Genomic DNA, 14,294 nt, shown 5'->3' with positions numbered 1-14,294 from the left:
ATCGTGTGAGTGCGCTATTTCGGGTTCAAAAGATTTATTCCACATTAATTTGTCATGCACGATTCTCAAAAGAAAATGGATTTTACAAGTGAAATAGTTTATAATTTCATGTTAAAAACAATGAAATGAGCAATTATTATGTATAAGTTTTTATTAAATAGTGAAAATAGATAAAAAAACATGCTTTTGAACTTCATCACTCATGTTTCATTAACATTTTCAATTATCATTTTAAAAGTATAATAGTTATTTATGATTTTAGAATATATTTTAACAATAAATATATCGAAAAGAGTTCTGAGATTTTGGGACAACTTTCGGGGAAAGTGTTTCTGAAGGTGCATTTGAGCATCCCAGTTAGGGGTGTCGACGGGCCTGGTTTACCCGGACCTGACCTGAACCAAACCCTATAGGGTCCGAGTATGGTGACAGATAACAAGACCCGATTAAGACTTAAGTCCGGACCCGAAGGTCTGATTAATACATGGATCCGGGTATAATTTGTGAAATTTAATACCAGACCCTGACTCGACCCGAGTTTTGATTAAAACTCACAAATTTTCAATGTAAAAATGATAAAGGGATATGGTTTTACCAGGTGTGGTTCGGGTTTGATTCACGTAGTTCTTATCGGATCCGGGTATGGTTTATCTTATAATGAACCTGATTAGACTCGGGTTTGAACCTGATACCATATGCAAAAATCTGGTTCAAGTCTGATCCAACTTGAGTCCGAACCCAACCCAACCCAACCATTGACACCCCCAGATCCTAGTCCCAGTGCAACTGCCTCATATCACGAATCACGAGGGCAGTGGCACGTTGCCAAGCGTAAAGCGAGGCACGAAAAGGCTCCCCTCTGTACCAATATGATGACGTGCACTAACAGCTCGACGGTCTTCTTAACCTACCCTTACTCTCTCGGCAATAGAATATCTCGAGAGTTTTTTGAATTTTTTTATTTTTATCGAAAATATTTGTTTAAAAAATACTAGAAATAATAATAATAATTTAAAAACTCATCAAAAAGTGTGTATATATAGTGGATATATGGGTTGCAAGATATTATATTTAAAAAAAATCCAAAGTTGATACGGAAGGAGTGCTTCAAATGCTTAATGTTTTTCTGTATTTATTTTGGGATAGTTTATAAGCTATAATAATATATTACTAGTAAATATTGTGTAGGCTACAAGGGATGAAAAATAGTCCCACACAGCAGAGGTGTTGAGACCAAAGGAGCAGCTAAGTGCCATGGGTATGTGATTACCTGTGTCAAATAGCCATGGCACTTAGCGGCTTTATGGATCTCCACTTAAAGAGGAGGGAGGAAGAACTGCGGCCCCTTCCACCTCTATTTAAGTGGGTTGCTCTTAGGGGTGTCAACGGGTCCGGTTTAGCCCAACCGAACTTGTACCAAACCTTATACGGTTTTGGTAGGGTGATAAATAAGATGACTTGTTTAAGACCTGGGTTTGGACCCGAAGGTCCCATTAATTAATACATAGAGCTGGGTATAGTTTGTGAAATTTTATACCAGACCCGGGCTCAAACCAAGTATTGATTAAGACATGCAATTTTCAATGTAAAAATGATAACAAACTTGAGTTCTTATCGATCCGAGTATGGTTTCTCTTATGGTGGGTCCGATTAGACCTGGGTCTAGGATTGATACCAGACTCGAAAATCTGAGTCAGATCTGGTTCCACCTAGGTCTGAACCAAACTCGACATGTTGACACCCCTAGTTGCTCCCCTCTTTTTTACCACGTACCAGTAAAGATATATACCTGCCTCTGTGGCAGCAGTGTGACAGGTTTTTATTATGGAAAATGATGATATTATACGACAAAAATAATGCATTTTCAAAAATATCCTACAGCTTACTAAATTTGTCAAATGAACAATTCTACAGGTTCTCAACTTTTAGCACCTTTTTACCTTTCTCATATGCGAACCTTGTGAATTTTGCAACCCCTACTCAAATTTTCTTAAAAATCTGCAGAATTGCCTCTCTTCTCAAATCTATATCTCAATCACCCGACATTGAAAACCCATATTTTCTATTGGAAAGCTAAGACAAAGATCTTAAACTTTTCTATTTTAAGTTAGAACCTAAACCCTTCTAGGGTTCTCGTTTCTGATATCCAAAACTGAAACATAAAACTGTCTTGCATACTAGCTATTACAATTGAATAATTTATGTTTCAGAACATGTTTCTTTCTAATTGTTCATGAGATTGATGTTATCTAGGTGGCATTGAAAAGTTACCATCTTTATCTTTCTCTATTATTTTTTCTGTTTTTCTAAATTCTTGGCATAGGTAGCCAAAAAATACCATATAATATATCACCGGGATAGGCGCAGTTGTGCCTATTCATCTCATGTTTTAGGCACGTTCTTGGGGTTGTATTTCAGTGCTCGTTCATCATTTTTTAGTGAATACAATATCATTAAAAAATATTTTTGTCTAGAATCTCTGTTCTTTTATTGTGTTTTATGAATTCTTTCATTTTCTGTGTCAAAAATCAACAGCTCGTCGATGCTTTTATCGAAAAAACTCACTATGGATAAAGTGTCACCCATACTTTTATAGGAAAAACTCATCGATAAAGTGTCACCCACGCTTTTGGAGTTTTCTACTATTGGTGAACCGTTGTCGATCAATCGTTGCCGATAAAAAAATTTGTAAAACTAAAATGTCGCCCGAATGTTGCAAGAAAGATTGGGGATCAAAAGAACCTTATAGTGGTGAAAAAAGGGCAACTGCATGCAAATAAAGGTTTGCAAAACAAAATATCATTTATATAGATAAAAATTTTGTAAGAAAAAAAAAATTTGTAGTACCATTGTGTTACTCCTTAAAAAATTCATAATATAGGACTTTTGCAAGTTCTTAGTAATTTCACAATACTTCATGTGATACTTCTTGGGAATTTCATAAGGTAAAGGATTTTCACAATAATTTTTGGAATATCTCAATATCAATTGCTATTTTGTTGTTGACCAGTTTTGTAAGTCCATCAACTTTTAGCAAAATTATAAATTTACAACTGTGAGAGGTAAAAAAATTCAAAACCTGTAAATTTGTTTATTTGACAGATTTGGTAAATTGTGGGGCATTTTGAAAAATGTGTCAAATTTATAGTACCATCATTTTTTGTTTTTATTATTTTCATAAAGTAGGGTATTTGGTGGCTTCACGTCTGCCATAAAATCGTGATATAATCATGAACTTTTTGCAATTATATCTTGAGATTTAGAAATTGAACCAAATTTTGAAAATATTATAACATGATAATATCACGAGATTTTTAAAATCTGGGCAATATTTGTGACTATGCCCTCATTTAGCTAACATGAGTTAAAATATTTTAGATTCCCAAAAATACCCCTCTACTTGATGCTAAACTAGTTAGCTTGAGTTAAATATTGGTATATATATGCTACCTAAAAACCAAAATATGATTACAATCTATTTTAGACCAATGTTGGAACCCCGATGGCCATATTTTTGGACGCTAGCAAGTTCATGCAAGTAAGGGCGTCAACAGGGTGGGTTTGGTTCGGACCCAGGTGAAACCAGACTTGGACCGATTTTTTAGTATGGTATCGTATATGGATCTGAGTCTAATCAGGTACCAAACCCAAACCATACTTGGTAAAATAATACTTTTACAATTTTTATATTGAAAAATTGCCAGTCATAATCGGAACTCGGGTCGGGTATAAAATTTCGCAAGCTATACCCAGATCCATGTATTAATAGGACCTTCGGATCCAAACTCAAGTCTTAATCAGGTCTTCTTACTTATCACCATAGCGGAACCCTATAGGGTTTGGTTCCGGTAAACGCGATCCGTTGACACTCCTAAATGCAGTGCATGACATGTAAGAAGAATAATTATTAATTTTTAATGAATAAGGATGAGAGAGAAATTTTAGGACATTAAGAACTTTTTTTTCACCGTTCGCGTGTGAAGGAGGTTAACCCAAGGGCCTTACCTGACCACTGTAAAAAAAAACAGGTCAGGTTTATATCACGAATTTCAGAAAATGTAATACTTAATACGGAATTTCAGATAAAAAGTGATTCTGTGTAAGGAAATTACCCAAAGAAATCAAAACTCAAATCTCTCTCTCTGCTATCGTTTACATAAGTCTGCCAACTTAGAAAGAGAAGATATTTGAATGTAAGTGTTGCATGAGCTACATGTGTGCTTTTCTGTTTTCTTCCTTCTTCTATTTGGTTCAGGCAAGGCATGCATGCTCTGAATTTGCTGCTTGATGTATGATCATCACAGATGAATTAATAACAAGTCCTGGTTCTGGAGATTGTGGGGGCAGCTCTGAGTTGGTTGGTTGTATCCTGTGCTTTCTGACTTTGAGAGTGGGAAAATCATGACCAACATGGGTAGTGTTGCGCACAGGTATTGGATATTTGGACATTTAGTTGCCATCATTTCCATAGTGTGTAATCTTCATGAATCTGTTTACACAGCATTGATTTTTTGTTATTATTTGTTTTTCCAAGTGAAACCATGTCATAAATATCGTCCATATTTTGAACATATCGTAATTTTAACACAATATTTTCAGTGGCAGATATTTCGCAGAAATCAGCACCATATTCTAAGGAAACCCTTATATGGGAAAGTTTCTGCATTCTAGCAAGATTTTATCCGTTAGTAATGTTATAAAAAAGCATTTTTGCTATTTTTTAGTGACACTTTATGTTTACTGCACATATATATATATATATATATATATATATATATATATATATATATTGGAAATATCACGATATATTCCTAATTAAGAACCAGATTAGTACTATGAGTAGAGTGGTACTCTTGCACCTTGGTTTTTGGTGACTTGCATTTTTCATTTGCAGTGGTGGCATAAGAAATGCTAATGAGTTGACGAGACTCGTCATTGCAAGTGTATTTGGAGCTGTGTGTGGTTGCCTCACAGGAATATCTTTGCCCACTGTTTCTTTGATAAAGGTATGATAGGTTAGCTGCCTAAATTTCAATCTTCCTCTTGCATGAAGTTTTGCCCCCTTGCTTAATTAGTTCTCACCATTTGTTTCTGCTTGTGATTTTGGGCATTGAGATGTGTTATTTTGGGCCTTGTTTTGCCAGTTCAACTTTCCATCTAAACTTCTGTCTTCCATTGATCTTTCAAACGTTGAGGACAAGCAATCTTGGCAGGTATTGAATCCTGAACAAGTTTTTTGTGCATCAAGAGAGAGAGAGAGAGAGACGAACTATAACCATCAACATTACGAAACGAAAACATGTTCAACCAACATTGAACCTATCGGGAAACCAAATACGGGCCCAAGGCATGCCAAGGAGTCCCAAAAAAGGAAAAAAAAGAAAAGGAGAAATGCAAGGAGAGAAGGAAGAAAGAAACAAGAAGCAAATACAGTTAGGCGACGAGCATCACCCAGGATCATGAATGGTCCCTGGAGGCAGATGGTGTTGCAGATCAGGGATGTTGATGCGGAGAATGGCGTAAACGTCCGCCAAAATAAGGTTCACCATTTTGTTGAACACTGCCGGAATATGCCGAAAAATAGCGTTGTTGCGAGTCATCCATACGACCCACCATGACGAGAGAAGCCAAGTTCGCCAAATAATACGCCATTTGTTGCAATGACGAACTGGTTGAGAACCCCACAACAAATCATTGGCGAACGATTCCTGACGCACGCTGACCCCCGGCTTATTCCAAGTCACCTTAAAGATGTTTTGAAAAACAGAGCACTCCCAAAAAAGGTGAAAGGCAGATTCTTCAGCCGCCTCACACAACACACATTTACTCGGCAGATGAAATCCGATGGATTTGAGGAAGTTGTCAGTCTGCACCCGATTGTGTAAGATTAGCCAAGCCAGGAAACATGATCTCGGAGTGGGACCCTTGCCCCAGATCAGGTTCGTCGGAAACCGGTCCACCCCCGACGGAAGGAGAGCGAGGTAGCCTTCTTTAGAGCGGAAAGATCCGTTCGGAGCAAAGTTACGACCAAAGAACAGAGACTGCGATTCAACATTGCCATTATGAGACAGAACTGCAGACCATGCTTGGATCCATGATCGCCGAAGCTTTGACATAGATCGCTGACGCACGCTTGTGGCCCACACCAATGATTCCACACCACCGTATTTAGCTAGAAGCACGCTTGCACACGGAGACCCAGGGTGGTGTGCAAGCCAGCTCTGCTTCACGCCAAGAATCATACTCCTCAGCCGGGGGTCCTTGATTCTCAAACCCCCCCTATTTTGGGGTAGTCGAAGAGTGTCCCACCCTATAAGGTGGCGCTTATTTTTTGGACCACGCCCAGACCACAGGAAGTGCGTCACTACCTGAGCTATCTTCTTACTAACCCCCATGGGCATCAGGAACATAGACATAAAAAATTCTGACATAGTAGAAAGAACGTGCTTAATGAGAGTTAGTCTACCTGCGATAGAAAGGTAGGACGCTTGCGAGCCCAAAATTTTTTTCTGAACCCTTTGGATAGTGGTGCTTCAGGCTGCCGTTGATACACGACTGATTTGAAGCGGCAGACCCAAATAAGAGAAAGAGTTATCCGAAACCGAGCATCCGAATATCCGCTGGCCCAAGTCCAACATTGAAGCAGGGGCGTTGACCATGGAGAGACAACACTTCTCGTAGTTCAAGGAAAGACCTGACATCGATTGAAAAAAAAGAAGGACAAGCTTGAATCTTAACATTTGTTGGATGGAGGCCCTTCCGAAGATAATTATGTCATCTGCGTATGTTAGGATCTGACTACGACACTCTTAAATACCGAGAGATTCAATTAGATCACCCTCCACTGCCCTCTTAACCAAGACCACCAGGCCTTCAGAGACGACGTTAAAGAGTAACGGAGACAGAGGACATCCTTGTCGAAGACCACGACCAAGTTTGAACTGTTTTTCCTTGACCCCATTGATCTGAAAATGTGATTGGGCATTGGTTACCAGCTCATGAGAGAGAGATGCATTTGCTTCTCGATTTAAGTTCTTAGTAATCTCTTGTATACTCGCATGGACAAAGAGTGAGTCAGTTAGAGTGCTGGTCTATCACGTCAAAATTTGCGGGTTTGAACCACATTTTTGCTGCGTGTTTTTTGGATATTTTTTTTATGACAATGAAGTCTTACCGAGAATCGTATAACTTGAGCTTCTCATTTGGGTTTGGTTACTTCTATTTCAAAAGAGAGCAGGATCCCTTGTTAAGTGTGAGCCACTCTCAGGCTAAGCTTATCGATGCCCATCTTGCAAAAGGTAAAGATGTTTATAAAGTCCATTGTTATTAGAAATTGGAGGGTAAGTTCAAGTTTCATGTGAAATATAACCAAATTCACCAACTTGGTCATCCCTAACTTAGAATGTGTGAGCTTGATTATGTTGGATTCAGGTATTGGATCCTAAGTTTAAATTCAGATATTAAATCCAAACTATGATCATTGGGTCTCACCAGAGAATCCAATGAATCACTTAGTTAGTGGACCCTTAGTGTACAGTGATAATGTGGGTAGTTATATTGACATAGTGACAAACTTTTTTAGGCAAAATCTTGTTTGTCAGAAACTCGTGAGAAATTGAAAAATTTTCATAAATCTTGGGCAAAATTTTTCATGCTTATCGAATATAGTTATTGGTGAGTGTGCATCAATGAAAGTGTGCACTAATCTATTCTGACCCCTTAGATTCATTCTTTGAATATCGTGCTTTTCAAAGTGACTATAATTTCTTTAGTCATAAAAATTGTGTACACTATCCGCCAGTTTATTTTTTCAACCCTTCGAAACGATTCTTACACGTTACAATCACATGATTCAAAATTTATTTATAATTAAACAAACTTGACCATCTCTTTGTTATTTTTTTTTACTGGTTGATTTTTTCAACCCTTCGAAATGATTCTTACACGTACATCAACCAAAAAATATTTATTATTAAACAAACTTTACTATCTCTATGTTAATTTTTTTGTCCATTCGATCATTTGATTGGACACCAGTATGATGTACTATCTCTATGTTCACTTGAAAGAACGTGTGCGCCATTTTTCATGCACTGGTGTCCAACCAAACGATTGATTAATGGACAAGAAAAGTAACGTAGAGATACTCAAGTTTGTTTAATAATAAATTAAATTTTGGATGATGTGTAAGAAATTGGGGCGTCAGCGGGACGGGTTTACCTGGACCCCACTAGTACGGGTTCGGGTATGGTGATAAATAATAAGACTTGAGTCCAGACCCAAAGGTTCGATTAATACATGTATTCGGGTATAGTTTGTGAAATTTTATAACAGACACGGGCCGACCTGAGTTCTGATTAAGACTTGTAATTTTTTCAATGTAAAGATGATAAAAAATATTATTTTATCGAGTATGTCCGGGTCTGGTTCATGTAGTTTTTATCGGGTCTGAGTATGGTTTCTCTTATGGTGGATGCCAGGTCAGGTTCCACCTTGGTCCAAACCAAACCCGACCCATTGACATCCCTAGTAAGAATCATTTCTATGGGTTGAAAAATTCAACCGGCAAAAAAATTAACATAGAGATGGTCAAGTGTGTTTAATAATAAATAAATTATATATAGAGAAGAGAGTAGTGCTACTGTGCTCCAAGACCGCTCTCACGTACTAGAAATTATAATTGTAGGTTGGGTTTTCAAAAAAATTAGATGTATTCAACATAGTTTATTTGATAGGAATCATACTTTGGATCATGTTTTTTTGTTATAAAATAGGATTTTTTATAGTCAAGAAATTTTGATTCCTGACTATCTTAAAAACCTTACATGTATACCATAATCGCATGATCCAAAACTTGTTTTCTATTAAATAATGCTTGTAAATCATATCTATAATGTCTGATCAACAAAAAAAGTTTGAGAATTTTGAAAATTTAAAGCTTTTATTAAGTGGGAGGAGGTGCTTAGAGAACCCTATCATTACTATATATATGTGTGTGCATGTGAAAAATTGAAACCTACAAAATACAAAACCTACTCAATGAAACATACTAATAGATTTTCATTAATTGCTAGCATTTTTTCAAAATTCTGATGGCACATATGTGATCTATATGCTTGTTTTTATAGGAATCACTTCTTGGAACATTTGATTCTGATGCATGGATAGGCTTTTATAAGGTTTTAAAAATCAACAGCTTACAATTTTCATAAATTTTTGAGGTTCTAAATACCATTTTTTCATCCAAAATGCATGATCCAAGTGTCAATTTCAACTACATCAATCATGTTGAACACATCTATGGGGTCAGAATTTCGAAGAAAAAAAAACATAAATCCACTATTATATTTTATTTAGTAAGTTTCATATTTTGTGGATTTCAATTTCCCATATATATATATATATATATATATATATATATATATATATATATATATATATATATAGAGAGAGAGAGAGAGAGAGGGGGGGGGGGGGGGGGAAACTGAAATATGTTGACCAACCAAATATGTTTGCAGGTATGAATCGAGATTTTCATAGGTTTTTTGCAAATCTAAACCTGTAAAGGCATTTGGGGTGGTCCATTTGCTAGGAATCGACTATTGGATCATCATAATGGGATCAATAAATGTAATTTTTTATGATTGAATATTTATGAAAATTCTAAGCTGTTGATTTTCAACCCTTAAAAGATCCTTATTAGACATCGTATTTGGTGGTCCAAGATTCTATTTCTATAAAACCGAGCGTCTAGATCAAAATTTAAAAAAAAAAAGGTAAAAAAACCTATGAAAACCTTGGTTCATACCAGTAAACATATTTTAGTTACCATATATATATATATAAGTGTGTGTGTGTGTGCACGCGCGAGCACACACGCCGTCTCAATCAGTTCTAAGAGCATAGTTACACTGCATAGACGATCTTGTAGACATATTCTCCATTTATAGCTTATTATACAGTAGAAAGCATGTATTAGATTAACAGGTCATAACAGGGGAATGTAGATTGGGAAAAATAACAGGTCATGGCTGATGTAGAGAACCCAGATAGGGTTCCAGATGAAGTTTGGTAAGGCCTTATGCCACTCTAGAAGAGTGTGTGCTACCGGTCATAGGGGGTTTTAAAGCTCCTGAGAAAGTTTTTAGGGAATTTTCCTCAAGGCTGCTTGGTCAAAGCCACAAAATATATAATAGGAACACCGGTCTGTGGAAGCTAAAAATAACTATGTTTTGCTATGTTTCTCCCCGAGTAGTGAGGCATCACCTCAGCATTCTTTGAACATTGAAACTCAATTTGGTTCAAGTAGTTCATCCCTCAACCCTGAAATTTCAGGACATAATTGTCTTGAACACTATGATCACCTCGTCTGACAATTCTTGTTTGCAGCATAGTCACAAATCTCGTTCTCAGAGTTTACTTGGTAGAGTAAAATCTAGAGATAAATTTAAAAACATTGTTTTTTTCAGAAAAATCAGTATGTTAAATTTTAAAGATAAGCATACAACTTCTCAAAGTCGTCAATATCTTGATAATATCATATTTTTTCGAGAATTACTGGTTATTGAAAATCTCCTGATAATTAGGGAGATTTTCAAAACACAGCTGATATTTGTGAGTATGGTTTGCAGTAGCACACTCACACACACTCACACATGCATAATGCATAATGCACATACAGAGGTGTGAGAAGCTAATTATGCCTTAGCAGCATGTTTTCAGTAACTCATGTTCTGTTCAAGTGGGTTTTGTTTTTTTTTTTAGTTAATATTTATGAAGAAAAGTTCATTTTGCACTCTTTGGTATTTTCTCCATAATGAGTGAAACCTAAAGCCATTTTCTCTGTAGTTATTGAAAGGTAAACACTGGCTGATCTCCTTGTGAATATAAATGCAGATTTATGTTCCATCAAATCCCCGTGGTGCAGAAACTCTACCTCCTGGCATTGTTGTCCCTGAATCAGACTTCTATTTACACAGTTTGTGGGGCAAGCCCAGTGAGGTGTGACCCTCGTTGATGAAGATGCTGTTATTTGTTCGCTTCCATTCTTGTTTAGCTTTCTCGGATTCTTAATTGTTTTTAAATCGTCTTAGGCTTCCTTGCACAAATTCAGAGTTGATAGTTTCACTTCTGCACCATTTGTTTTTCTTATGCAGGATCTGATAATTAAACAGAAGTATCTTGTAGCTTTTGCTGTTGGTTATGAACAGAAGAACAATGTTGATGCTGCAGTGAAGAAGGTGCAGCTAATTTGTTTTGGACAAGGCTATTTGCTGACCTCTTTGCACTTCTTTTTGAATTGATGTCATTATATTTACAGTTCTCAGAAAATTTCGCCATTCTGCTCTTTCATTATGATGGACGGACTAGTGAATGGGATGAGTTTGAGTGGTCAAAGCGGGCAATTCATATTAGTGCGAGAAAACAAGCTAAATGGTTTGTAAAGACTGCCTCTATATCATAGTGACCAATATTGCCAATATTTTTAAAACAGTGTCATATTAACTGGTGTGGGTGTTCTGAATTCTAGACCTGTTCTGATTCATGATTTGATCTGAAAATATTTTGGTGTCAGTACAATGAGAATTTTCAATGTTCTGTTAGTGGAGGAATCAGGCTGTTAGGCCCGAGACTGGAGCCCACCACAAACCTCTTCAGGGGTTGTGGAGGAGGAGCTGCCAGGGTATGGACCAGTCTAGTTTTGTAATTTGCTTTTGATACTGACTAGGGCTTTATGCCCTTTGTCATATATATAGCCATCTCTTTTGGGAGTTGGGTAAAAGAGTTTTCGGGTGTATTAGGGATTAAGGTTTCGAGAGCTTCTTATTTTGTCATTGTATTCCCTCACATCTTTCTAGTGGATTTTTGCTCCTCCTTTGCTCGTGGATGTAGGCCTGAGTGCCGAACCACATAAATCTCATATCTTCTGTTATTTCTTCTTTTTATATCATGGTTTGCTTCGATCCGGTTGTGGTTTTCATAACATTAACATTTTTTTGCAACAACTGAAAAATCATGAATATTTTCAAATTATCACAAGAATGTATATTATCGCAATGTTTTTGTGAGATTTAAAAAAAGGAAAACCTTTAATTTATATATTTTGAGTATACATTTATATTTTTTGCTTCTTTTATGTTTGAAGAGGTTTACTAATTGTTTTTATATTTTTATAAAAAAAATACTATAAAATCTATTATTTCTTATCTTTTATACTTTTTTATTTTAGAAAACTTTTCTCTAGAAAACCATCTTTTAGAAGTAAACTTCCATGAAAAACCTCACGGAGAAATTGCTGAGAACAATACTGGTGACTATGCTTTATACTGATTGTTGATGTAGCACTAGTTAAAGATGAGCCGGAATGACAATGAAAAATTCAATTCTAGGTGGTATGCAAAAAGATTTTTGCATCCGGACATCGTGGCTGTATATGACTACATATTTATCTGGGATGAAGATTTAGGGGTCGAGCACTTCGACGGGGAAAGGTATTCATCTGGGTCTGGTTACTTCTATTTCAAAAGATTATTCAGCTTTTGAGAAATGGTTTCTGTTTTGCACTCAGATACATAGAACTGATAAGGAAACATGGACTTGAGATATCACAGCCTGCAGTGGAGCCAAAAGGTAGCAAACGGAACATTGACATGGCAAATGACTAGAAGGAAAGAGGGCCATGAAGTTCACAAGTATGTGCCAGAGCTATGCAGTTTGGTTATTTCTTCCCTTTATATCAGTTTCACATCAAAACATCAGCTTGCTCTATTCTTCTTATTTAGTCAGATAATCAATAGGAAACATGTCCATTAATTAAGAGTATTTAATGAGTGCATTTGTTTTTACTCAGAGAGACTGAAGAGAAACCTGGCCGGTGTTATGACCCGCATTTGCCACCATGTGCAGCGTATGAATCTGTCTGATTTTCTTAGTTTTTCTTACACTTTTGGATGCCCTGGATTGTTGGATTTTCTCAGCTTCCTGCTATTGCAAATCATAATCGCGGTACTTAAGTTTAATGAAACGTGAGAAAGTGCAAGTTGTGATTGTGATTCTCATTTGAGAATGCTTTTCCCTTTAATCCTGTGAAAGCTGGTTACAAGACTGACCTTGTGACGGGCAATGACAGCTCTTAGTTTCTCAGATGTGATTGATCATTCCACCTGTGACCAAAACAAATGGGAACGATGATCCCTTGACTGATACATTTTTATCTCCAGGTTTGTGGAAATAATGGCACCTGTGTTTTCTCGAGATGCGTGGCGTTGTGTTTGGCATATGATTCAGGCATGTAATGCTGTTTGGTTTTCCACCCTCGCCGAGAACTTAATGAGTATTTCTAACTGAGCAGCTATTGTTGGATTTCTTGATTGCAGAATGACTTGATTCATGGATGGGGTTTAGACTTTGAACTTAGAAGATGTGTAGATGTAAGTGCTTACCTTTCTTTTCTTCACTTGATTACGCTGGATGCCTTAGCCGTACTTGTCCTTTTCTTTGTATTTTTTAATAACGAAGAGAAACCGCCGTTATCGTTCAGACATCCCATTATGGCCAAAGGGTGACGCATTGACTGTGGTATAAAACTCTACGAGTACGTTCTCTGCTCATCGTGAATAGCTTCCCGTTGGCTTCGACCTTATGACAAGGTATTAATGCCCTACATATATAGAACCGGTGCATCCTTTAATTAATTTGAACCAGTATCATTAAAGGTAATTTCTTGGCCAGGGCATTTTTTGGAAAGATTTTCAAAAGTTGATAAATCTGGAGAATATCTTGGCAAAGTCGCAAGAGTTTAAAAAAATAAAATATATATAAATAACAACAAAAAAAATACAAAAATAATAAGTTTTGCATTATTTTTCTTTTAAAAATATAAAGAAAAAAGTTTTAAAAGTTTTAAAATATAAAAGAAACAAAAAAATAAGAAATGCAAATTAAAATAAAAAAATATTTTTTCTCAAAAAATATTGCAATAATATCTCGATATTATTATGATATTTTGTTTCTACTAATATTTTAAAAATATTGTGATATATTCCCGATTATTGGCTACATTGAAATAGATGATAGAATAGCGATATTTTCAAAATATCGGTGATAGTGATTTGAACACCTCACTACAAGAAAAACGTTATTTAGCGATAAAAATTTACGACAAAAATAATTCATCGCAAAGTTACGATGGATTAGCGAGAGAAAACTATTTGTCCCTAAAATTGGAATTAGTTGCGGAATTAGCGATGAAAAAATTTCATCACAAACGCCATCGCAAATTTGTGACGGATTAG

General features: G+C 36.3%; 1 pseudogene; it reads left to right on the top strand.

Moving 5' to 3' along the window:
• Positions 1-4,410: 4,410 nt before the first annotated feature.
• On the top strand, positions 4,411-13,565 carry LOC149833141 (uncharacterized; annotated as a pseudogene).
• Positions 13,566-14,294: the final 729 nt, after the last annotated feature.

This window comes from Nuphar pumila, chromosome 7, assembly GCF_984573655.1.
Source record: "Nuphar pumila chromosome 7, dmNupPumi1.hap1.1, whole genome shotgun sequence".
Lineage (NCBI taxonomy): Eukaryota > Viridiplantae > Streptophyta > Magnoliopsida > Nymphaeales > Nymphaeaceae > Nuphar > Nuphar pumila.
The sequence above is the reverse complement of the archived record's forward strand: the minus strand, read 5'-3'. Positions and strand labels throughout refer to the sequence as shown.